Source organism: Malurus melanocephalus, unplaced genomic scaffold, assembly GCF_030028575.1.
Source record: "Malurus melanocephalus ecotype Western Australia unplaced genomic scaffold, MMel_1.1 scaffold_541, whole genome shotgun sequence".
NCBI lineage: Eukaryota > Metazoa > Chordata > Aves > Passeriformes > Maluridae > Malurus > Malurus melanocephalus.
In genome coordinates this window covers 151,083-162,269 of record NW_026623773.1, presented here as the reverse complement: position 1 = coordinate 162,269, position 11,187 = coordinate 151,083, and positions in this window count along the sequence as shown.

Sequence of the window (11,187 nt, the reverse complement as noted above, 5' to 3'; positions counted from 1 at the left end):
GTACCGGGCTGGAGCTGATGGATCCTGCTTGGAGCTCTCTACCGAAGCTGCAGCCGGGGCTCGGAGCCGATGGATTCTGCTTAGAGCTCTGTACCGAAGSTGCAGCCGGGGCTCGGAGCCGATGGATTCCAGCCCTGATTCAGCAGAAGCCGCTCGGGGCAGGCCTGATTCAGCACTCCTTAATCACGCTGTTATCCGGAGCGCAGCGCTGCAGTCAGCAGCGGGACAGAGGGTGCAGCAGCCCACGGGCACGGCACCGCCGYTCGCGGGGCTGGGCACAGCTGCCCTGGCCTTTATCAGCCCTGGAAAGTTTTATTGTTGCAATTGTGCCGCTGTAAATTGCACCGAGAGCAGTTCTGGGGAGTGCGGGCGCAGGAGGGCACTTTCACCCCCTTCTTCGCCGCGTTTGTCCCTCCTGCTCAGCCTGGGCTGGCTCAGACCCCGGGGCACGGCAGATCCCTTAACAAGAAGATGTTTTCCACACCTCCGAGGCTCTGGAGGTGACCCCAGGTGGGTGTGGAGGTGGCCATACCCCGCCCTGTGGATGGGACCCGAGCCCAGCTGGGAGGGACACCCCGARCTCCCCTCGGCTGCATCTCCTGCCCTCAAACCCCCCAAGCTCTTCCCCCACAACGATCGGGTTTCGCGGTGAGCCGGCTGAGGTGGAAATRGATCCGTGTGCCAGGGTCACCGAGAGTGGAAGGAAATCTCCAGTGATTGCTCCTGGTGTCGGTGAGAGGGAAATAAACATTTACTGGGCTGGAGGATTCATCCTGCAGGAATTCAGCAGGATTCTGGAGGTGGAGAGGGATTGGGAACAGCCTGTTCTGGGCGCTCTGCAGGTGCTTCCATCACCTTTGCTGCTCAGAGGTCGGGTTTTACACTGTGGGAATGAGCTCATGGAAAATCCAGCGGGAGCGAGGTGGGATGAGCCTCCACAGGCACCAGAGGGGTCAGCTGAGAGGGCAGGAGGGCAGGGAGCTGAGMACGCAGAGCCTGTCAGGCTTGGTTTGACTGCTGAGAGCATTRAAAAAATATATATTGGTATATTTATATCAAAATATATTTTGATATAAAAATATCCCAAATAATCAACTTCAAAAAAAAATCAAACAAAGCAACAAAAACAAACAAAAAGAAAACAACAAAACAATCAAACAACAACAAMAAAAAAMCCCAAAACAAAAAAAAATCCCCAAACTTCCTCATGGCCATGGATTGTACGATCATCCAGAAGAAGTCCTGGAACCCTGTGAGGGTCAAGAGCAGGCATGGAATACTTTGCTCATCAAGATGGGTCATTGAAGGCTGTAATAATTTGGGGACTATCTCATCTCGCTGCTGCCATGGCCACCATCCCAGGAGCTGCCTGAAACCACGAGAGTGTTTATCCTCCTCGGCTGTATTCAGAGGGAAATCCTGCATTTCCAAGCTGGAATAGATAATTCGGGCAGCTCCAGGCAGATAAGCGTTATTTCCATATGTTCAGTGAGATGTAATTAGCTGGGCTGATTAGACTTTATCAGGCTGCAATTCTCCAACTCCAACGCTGCACAGCCTCTGATGGGAGGGATGTGTCTCCCTCTGTCTGTGCTGGGTCCCTCAGAGCTCCAACACGTGGGACAGGGTGTGACAAACCTATTTGAGCATCACTGGTGCTGCTGGAACTGGTTTGTTCTCCTGAATTCCCTGGGTTTGCAGAGGGATGTGGGGAAGGAGAGCAGGGAGCTGGGAGCTGAGCCTGCAAAGGGGATGGATTTGAAGATCCTCTGGAAGGATGGAGGCAGGAGGGGAGGCAGGAGAGCAGTGAGAGCTGTGTCTGCACCCACTGTCCATGGCAGGATGGGCTCAGGGTTGAGCAGGGCGGGGCTGGGCTCCCAGGAACCGCAGCTGCAGAGGAAGGACAAACCATTGCCATCCTCATCCTCATCCTCATCCTCATCCTCATCCTCATCCTCATCCTCATCCTCATCCTCATCCTCATCCTCCGCAGCCCCCCATCAGGTGGCAGGGATGGAGGAAACACGCTGGGGACAAGCCCTGCTGCATGTGACCATGTGGGAATAACCCAAAATGTGCTGGAGAGGAAGAACAAACCATTCCCATCCCCATCCCATCCCATGGATCCCATCCCATGGATCCCATCCCATTTCCATCCCCACATCCCCAGGCACCCATTGGAGCAGCAGAGATGAAGCAAACCCTCACCAGGAGCACGTTGGGGACAATCCCCTCTGCACGTGGCCGCGTGGGAAAACACCAAAATGTGCTCAACTGCTGAATTTTGAGATCCAAAATGCCTCCAATCACAACAAAACCCTTCAGACAATTCCTTCACTTTCCTCTCCCAAGCTTTAGCAGCTGAGGCTGTCTCTGCCACCAGCCAGCCTGTGCCAAAAGCTCGGTGCTGTGTCACCACATGGCGCTGTCTGATGGTGCCAGGACACCGTGCCCACCTTCAGGCCGTTTTTGGAGCCCCAAAAGGGCCTCTGTGTCTGTGGGACAGCCTTCAGGCTATTTCTGCGTGCCACAAATCCCCCCTTCCTGTTTGCCAATATCAATATCAATGCTGTCTATTTTTTACCTCTCAGTTCAGGTTTTAATTTTTTATTTAAGAAGCACGCCAGTGGGCAAAAGAGCCAGGTGATGACTCAGTGCTACCGTGCTTATGTGGGTTAGTTTTTCAAAAATAAGGTTTTTAAACCACTTCCTTGGTTTATTCAGCAGGACTGTGTGTGTGCACTGCCTGAATCATATCCCATACATTGCKTTTTTGGAAAGGGATGAAGCTTGGTTTCTAATAATGAAGTTATTTACGTGGATAGATATTCCCATTTCTTTTCCATTTGAAGGGGGTGGATGCATTTTCATCGTCTCTTAAATACCATCACCCCACTAAGACAGAATTTCAAATTAATTCACAGCCAGACTCCTCAGGGACCAGCACTGGGGAAAGTGTTTAAAAGCCTCCAGTGGAATAATTTTCTATTGGAAATGAGATTTCACTGCAGATAAATTCCCCACGAGAATCCCTTGGTATCAACAGCATTTTGGCCAGGCAAACAAACTGCCAAAAAGCGATCAGCTGAGGGTGAAGCCTTCTTACGGGGCATCACAGGGGGGAAAATGGGAAATATTCCAGGTTTAGGATTCTTTTCCCATTGAAATGACTTCCAGGGGTGAGAACAGCAATAAGATGGAAATGGGTGATGCACTGTGGGCATTGCCAGGGGGAGAGCCCGGGGGATACCCCRGTCCTGCAGGTGCAGGTGGCATCTGGGTGCCCGTTGATGTTCTTTGGCCGCGTGGGGAGCGTTTGGCTCCGRCAGAGCTTGGATTGGCACGGGAGCACCCGCATTCCTGCCCCAAGAGGGAAGGATTCTTGGCTCCCGGGTGGCATCCCCCTGGCACGGAGAGGACCCGCTGGTGTCCCCCGGGGTGGTGGCACCGCTCCGGGGCAGGGCTGGGGGCGGCAGGCGGGGAGGGGAGTGCGCATCCCACCGCCCCCTGCCCAGCCCCGCGGCGGCCGAGGGCAGCTATTTCGGGAGGATAAACAGGATGCCTCGCTCGCAGCCCGGCCACCTCCAACCCTCCCTCCCACCGCTCCCGGGTAAACAAGTCCGGCCCAGGAAAAGCTTCCCGGAGCAATGCTGGAGCCGTTTCCAAGCCAAGCCGAGCTTCCCGAGGTCTGGAAGCACCCAGGGAGCAGAGCGATCCCAAAGCGTGCATCCACCTCGGCAGCGACTCCCCGGAGCCGCCCTGCAGCTGGGAACAACTCGAACTTTCTGGTCACGCCACCACSTCCTCCTTCCTCCTTCCTCCTCCTCCTCCTCTTCCTCCCTCGGTCACACCCCGAGCCGCTCGCTGTGCCCAGGCTCTGGGAATGGGGCCGGCCAGGCCTTTCCTCCCTGCGGATCGTGCCCAGGCAGCGCCGGAGGATCCTGCAAGGGGTGTTTCCGCCTGTTGCGCTTGGGAAAGGAGCTGCAGCCGGAGCAAGAGGAAGGAGGAGCTTTTCCAGCGCTTCCTTCAGCTCCGCAGCTCCAGCTGCTTCCGCCCCGGCTGKGTCCGAGGAGACTTTGCTGGGTCGGTGGCACATTCCCCTGTCCAGTGTCCCTCTCAGTTCCCTGGCTGACCTGAGAGATGCCAGTCCTCATCCCGGGACAGCTCCTGGTCCAAAATCTGTGCCTGGAGCAGGGTTTGAATCAACCCGAGCTTTYCCATCCCGTTCTCCCACGGGCTGGGGAGGGCGAGGGGGCCCTCGCTGTGCCCGCTGCCTGCCGGCTCCCACGCCCGCTCTGCAGTTTGGCACTGCCCGAGCCAAGGTCAAGGCTGGCGGCTCCGGGGTGTGGGCGCAGGTAGGAGGGAGCCCCGGTGTTGCAATGCCGGCAGCGGAGCCGCTTCAACCGGCGGGAGCGGAGCGCGTCCCCGGGAGTGCGGGGGGACACCCGGRCACTGCCCAGCTCCAGCCTGGGGGCACGGCCCCCTCCTCCATCCTGCCCATCCCCCACAGCAATTAGCGCGGCTAATTAGCCGGCGGGGGGACACTGCTGCCTCTCCCGGTGGCCGGGGGCGGCGGGCGGGACTCGGGGCGGTGCGGGAGGAGTGGCCGGGGGGGGCCGTGGGGCGCCGCGCTGCCGGGCCGCCCCGAGAGCTGCCTTCCTCCTTCTCCTCCTCCTCCTTCTCCTCCTCCTCCCTCTTCCCTCCTCCTCCTGCCGCTCCTCCCGCCGCCCGGCCCGGCCCGGCTCCGCTCGCCATGGGAGATGTGGTCTCCACGCACCTGGACGAGGGTCGCCGCCAGCACATCGCGGGTGAGCCCCCGGCGCGCCCCCCGCTCTCCTCATCCCCCGCGGGATCTGCCCATCCCTCCCTCAGTTCCTTTGGGAACCCCCCGCTCAGTGTTCCCGGGAYCCCCACGCCTGCTCTTCGCCTCTCTCGCTCTTTAAACTTTTTTAAATTTTAGTTTCCCCGTGGTTTTGCTTGGGTACAGCCCGAGGGGCTCGAGAGGGGTACCCGAGGTGCCCGTCTGYCTCTGGAATGAAAGGCTGGGTTGTGCCGGGGGTGTTCGTGCTGCCTGCCGGCCTCGGKGAGGGGAGAAGGGAACCGGGCTCCGGGGGATGCTGGAAGCCGGCTCCAGCGCAGGGACACCGCTGTCAGCGCGGGGACTGCTGGGGCTGGCTGGCAGATGGGTCTCATCCCGTTCCCACAGCTGGGAGATCCTTAGGGAAATCCCCCCGAAAGGTTCTGGGGTGGAGGGAAGCCCTGGCTGCACCCCTATCTGGGTGTCTCCAGCCTGTCCCGGCAGTGCCGTGGGACGGGGAAGGGTGACAATGTGGTCATTGAGAGCCCGTCTGTTGTGTCCCGCGGCGGCAGCGCCTCGCCCCTGGCACAGGATGTCTGGCCAGAGCTGCCTGGGAACCACGGAGCGCGGGGCCGCGGCTCTGCACAGGCACGGATTGTGTGCAGCCGCGGCTGGGAGGGTCAGGGCTGCTCATTGGGGGCCGCGGTGACTCGCCTGACCCCTGAAAGTGGAGTCACCCCTCCGTGGCTGCCCCCAGCCCCTTTGCGTCCCTCGTGATGCGGGCGCTCGGCTCCCCGGGGGTGCAGAGCGGGCAGGACGAGCTCTCCGAGCCCTTTCGTGCCCCGCTTTTGGTTTCRGCTCCCCAGGCTGGCAGAGTGTCGCTGCAGCGGGTGAAGGCACCGCCCCCGCACCCACCGCAGCCGCACCCGCTCGGGTGTCACTGCCCAGGGTGGCTTCGTGCTGGACCTTGTGCGTCTGGCCGGCAGCTCAAGGGCTGGGGAGCGCCGATGTTTTGGAGGTGACTCCGCCGTATCACCGCGCTGTCTCAGCCATAAAGCCGCTCCGGGGAGTGGCTCTGAAGTCCTTTTGTCCCCGAGGGCTGTGGGGGAAAAGCTGCTGCTGGCGGAGCAGCGCGGGAGCTGCCGTGGGGCTGGCACGGGGGGAACGCGGTGTCTCGCTGTGCAGCCCATCCGCCCTGCCAGGCCCCATCCTGGCAGGAATGCTTACGTGGTATGCGGCTCAGCAGGACGCCAGCAGGTTTCGGAGCTTTGAAGGAAAGCCTGGAACCCGCTCTGGGGTTTTCGTCTCGCATTAGTTAAAGCTCAGCCCGGCTGATCCGCGGGGGTGCCCGTGGCGTGTTTGGATCCCAAGCACATCCCGAGTTTCTCTTTGCCTCGCTGGTTRTCTGTGCTCAGAGAGCTCCCTGTGCAAGCCCCTGTGATCCTAATCCTGAAGAATAACAAGGAAAGCCTGGCTGGGTTTCCTGTGCAGGAATCTGTCTCTGCTGGGCCAGGGATTGGGTGTTTGCGAGGCCAGGCTGGATGGTTGCACCCTGGCAGTGCCTGAGCTGTTACCCCAGTGTGGGTTTTAACCCGTGCTTGGGGGTCTTTTCGTGGGAAAAAGTTTTCATGGGAGAAAGATTTCACGAGGAAAAAGATTCCTGTGGAATAGGATTATGGGATCGGGCTGGGACATGTCCTGTGCCATGCTAGCTCCAAAGGTTTGGGGTGAGTAGGGGGGACACACACCTGTACTGGGACACCTCCCTGGGACAGACTGGGACAAACTGGGCCCCTGGAGCACCTGTGTGCTCCTGCCAGGGCGGCTGGCTGGGTGAGGAGCCCCCGGAGCTGGGAGGGGCTGGATCCCAGCAGGCAAGGCACGACTTGCTGTCAGGCATGCAAAGCAACGTGGCGGGGAAAACTCCGGGTTTTCCTGCCTAGCTCAGCCTGTTCTCTGCTGCTGCTGCTGCCCCAGGAAGGATCCAGCCCTTCTCCAAGCAGCTTTTCCCGCTTGTCCTCTCAACTTTGGGGGGTTTGGACTTGCTGGCCAGGCTGCCATGACCCCTAATTGATGGAGGGACAGGAGCTTTCTGGGCTCGGCAGTGATTGCTGAGGTTGCAGCCCCTTAGACCAGCAGAGGTGCTGAGCAGAGCCTGGGCCAGACCTGTGCCCCTCCCAGGAACGGGTTAAAGGCGGGAGGGAGGTGGGCAAAGCCCTGCCATGCCCAGGCTGTGCAGATCCCATGCCCTGTCCCAGCCATGTGATGGTGGCTGAGGCTCATGCCAACGTCTCCCAGAAATCACGAGCCACACACGCGTGACCTGGCTGTTGGTGGCTCAGGAGCAGGGTCTCTCCTCACACCGGTGGTTCTGGTGGGGCTGGAGTGCTCCAGGCGGGCATGGAGGCAGCTCCCTGCCAGAACTGGGGACTCTGGGGCTGTCAGGGCAGCCAGGTGTGACCTACAGCTGCTGGCAGAGCTCCCTGCAGCTCCTGAATTCCATTCTCCAGGGTCTCTCTGGGCAGTGCTTCCTCCTGCCACCCTGYTTTGGACTGAGTCATCCACTTTGTTTGTCAACATCCTTCGGCTGCCTTCCTCCTCCTCCTCTTCCTCCCAGATGTGGGTTGGGATTTGTTTGTGCTCTGTGTGCTGCAGCAGGGACTGGCTCATCCTCTTTGTGCACGGATGCCYGGCTCAGGCACCATGAGGGTGGCAGGGATGGGTGTCCCAGGAGAGCCAGGATGTCACTGGGTGCTCTGGAATTTTGCACAGTGTCCCCTCCTGTCCAGCGTGGTGCTGGATGAAACTCTTCCTTCGTGCTGGAATAACTCCTTCCCTCATGCGTTCCATCCCCACAGACCCCTTCTCCCGGGGGTGAGGTGAGGCATGGCTGGCAGGAGCTGGCTGTGTTCCATGGTGCTCCCGAGCCCAGGGGTGCAGCAGGAGTTTGTGGGTGCCACCCCTGACACGGGGTGGGTGGGAGAGCCCAGGAATGCAGCAGGAGCTGGCTGTGCCCCATGGAGCTCCTGAACCCAGGGATGGCAGAGCCCAGCGGTGCCGCAGGAGTTTCTGGGTGTCACCCCCATCACGGGGAGGGTGGCAGTGCCCAGGGGTGCAGCGGGAGCTGCCGGATGTCTCCGTGGTCGGAGGGATGTGCGGGTGGGCGGCAGCGCAGGGAGGGTCCCCGGGAGCTCACACCTTGCTCTGGCATCTCCGGGGAGTCTCCAGCCCGTTAATTACGGAGTGGAGCAGCTGCTAATTGCGGGGTAGGACTTCCACAGGCAGCAGCCCACGCGGAGGTGGCGGAGGTGACACCGAGCCTCATCCCCGGGGCCGGAGCCGCAGCATCCCTGCTCCAACGAGCCTCGTGGGAYATCGGTGTGTGCACATCCCCAGTGCCACCCACCGGGAGGCTGAATGCCCACGGGATGGGCTGCAAACGCCAGCAGGCACCGAGCTGCGAGTGCCGCGGGGATGGAGCTGCTGGCAGCGGGAGGAGCTTCGCTGCGGCTTCCCTAAGCGTGACACTCATTTCCCAGCCTTTGCCGCAGCTCGGCTCCAGCCGGCGTGGGAGGTGGAGGCTGCCGGGCTCTGGGGTTGGTCTTGAGGCTGAAACCCTCACCCTGCCCCGGGGGAAGCCGTGCAGGGAGGCTCCGAGGGCGCTGCAGCCGCCCGGCGGTTTCTCCCAACGAAACGGGYGTCTTTCATCGTGAAATAAATAACTCCCCTGGCATGTCAGGGCTCCCTGCCAGCGGCGAGGGCTGGTTCTGGCAAGCTGGGGCTTTACCTGCAGCCGTCGTGTCGGGGCACGGGGCTCGCTCCGAGACAGCGTGTCGGGGCAGGGGACACCGCTCTGGTGGCCCTCCCGTGCAGGCGGGCGGGCCGTGGGGACCCTCCCGGCCGTGGCCGTGCTCAGCCCTGCGGCACAGCCTGCCTTCCCTCGGGGAGGGCTTTCCCTGCCTCCCCCAGCACGGGTTTAGCCAGAGGCCTCGTCTGGGGCGAGCTGGGGCACGCAGGGAGGGGATCCCTGCTTTGCCTGCGAGCAGCAGGGCTGGGGCTTGAGGAGTAGGGCCAGGATGGCAGCTGAGAGCTCTCCCTGGGCCAGCCCAGGTGAAGAAAAGCACTCCGACAGCAGTGTCAGACACCCCAAAACCCACAGGGACACGGCAAGGGAAGCGCCTGGCCAGGAGCTGGGCTTTCCCATGCCTTTGCCTCCCTCTGCCCCCAAATCCCTGCAGAGCCTGGCTCAGAGCTCATAAGGGCTGGGTGCCTCAGCACAGCCACTGTCAGCTCCATCCCACCCTCCCGGGACAGGCTTCAGGCTCTCCAGGTGTCCCAGCAGGGCTGAAGGGATCCAGGAACGCTTCTCCACAGGTACCTGGTGGGGCAAGATGTGAAGGCAGGTGAGGACAGCTCCTCTCCAGGACCTGCCCTGCCCCTCAGGACCCAGCTCTGCTCTCATCACCCGGTTTGTGGGAGGTGTCACCTCATCCTGAGCCCATCTGGTGCCCGTGGTGAGGTCCCCAAGCAGGAGCTGTGCCCCTGGCTGGCCTCGGGGCATTGTCCCGTGGCTGAATGTGCCAACAGTGACTYTCTCCCGTGGAGAGCCCAGTGCCGGGGCCAGCAGGGGAGGAGGGGGCAGAGCAGAGCTGCTGTTTGCTTCCTCCCAGTCTCTTGGACCGGCGGGGSAGGAAGGAATAAAACTCCACCTTTTCCCCCTTTTCAAAGGGAAAGAGCAGCGACATTTGACACAGGTCCCAGCTCTGGTAGAGCACAGCGCCCTTCTCTGAGCCTTCCTGCCCTTTGGCGTGCCCTCCTGCTTCTGTTTGTCCCCTCCTGCCCTCTCCTGGCACGGATCTCTCTGGGGAGTTCCTCTTGGGATCACARACCCCTTCACCAGGGGAGTCCCCGAGGGGACATTCCCAGGATAGGGGGGGACACTGCCCTGGAGGTGACAGAGGACCTGGGGCAGAAACTCTCCCATCTCCTGCTGTGCTGGTGGCTCCTGGGGCTCAGGACACTTGTCCTGGCTTCCTCTGGCCCTCTGCCAGCTCTGTCCAGCCCCTTGAGAGGGATTTTCCTTGAGAGGAAACCTTGAGAGGTTTTCCTGCACTAAGGGAAGTGCYCAAAGCAGCTCCCAGACCCCAAAGGGGTGGGAAAACATCCTGTGGGATGGGCGTGGAGTAGGTGGACACMGGACCCTCCCCAGCAGCAGGGGAGGGAGCTCCAGGATAAGCTCCAGGACAGGCTCGGAGCTGTTTTCTTCAAATACCTCGTGGTTGGGTTGTTTTTTTGGATGCACATAAAAATCTTTGTTTGGTCTCCTCCCGTGGGACTGGATTGGGTTTCCCACTGGCGCTGCCCAGCTGGGCACAGGGACAGCGTGCCAGGTTCAGCTCCTCTCGGGGATTGGACATGAGGGGACACAAGGGAGATGGCTGCGGGGACATCCCGGGGCACGGACCCCCAGCTGTCCCCAGTGCAGGAGATGCCCAATTTGCCGTGTCCCCTGCGCCCTGGGGATCTCAGCTCCCCGTGCCCCAGCTCGCAGGRGCAGGAGGATGTGGATGCCCGTGCACGCCCCGGGATTGCGCCATTCCCCAGGGATGCAATGCTGCYCGGCCGGTGCTGGGGGATCAGCCCGACCTTATCTGCAAAAGGGTGGTGCTGGGTCCCACCCTGCTGCGGGGACAACCAGAGGGGTGGCAGCTCTTCTCCACCCTGGCCGGGCGCTGGTGGCACCCAGGGACCAGGGACTCGTGGTGGGGTGGTGTGGCAGGCAGGATGAGGGCAGTGGGTGCTGGGCCAGCTCAGGGTTTGGGGTTGGTGTCCAAGCTCCCCACGGGGATGCTCCATGTCCCCACAGCCACCTGCCTGTCCTGGGCACATCCTGAACAGTCCTGGCAGTGCAGTCACCTCTGCTGTGGCTTGAATCCAATCCCTGTGCCCAATGTCAGGTGACACTCCGGGCTGGGTGGCTTTAACCCTGTGGGTTCCTGCACCCCATGGCTTTGAGCATTACCCCAAAGGCTGGGCTGCTTCAAGGGGAAAGGGGGTCTCGCAGGTTGGGTGGGGACAGAATGTCCTCCTCCCCCGTCCCTCGGCGGCTGTTCGGGCAAGGAGCCTCAGCTCGGCTACCCCAGCTCAGCCCGAGCAGCAGCAGCTCCCGGCGCTGTTTGTTATTCACAGGCACATTCCTCGCACGCAGCAGCCCCGCGCTGTTCCCAGCGAGCAGCGGGACRTCCACGCCACGGGAAAACACCCGCCGGCACGGAGCCAGCCCCGATCCCTCTGCTGCTGGGCTGGATGTGACCCCGAGCCGCGGGAACGGGGCTGGGTCCGGCTCAGGGTTGGGGAGCAGGAACAGGGGGTGAAGGTGTCTGAGCTTG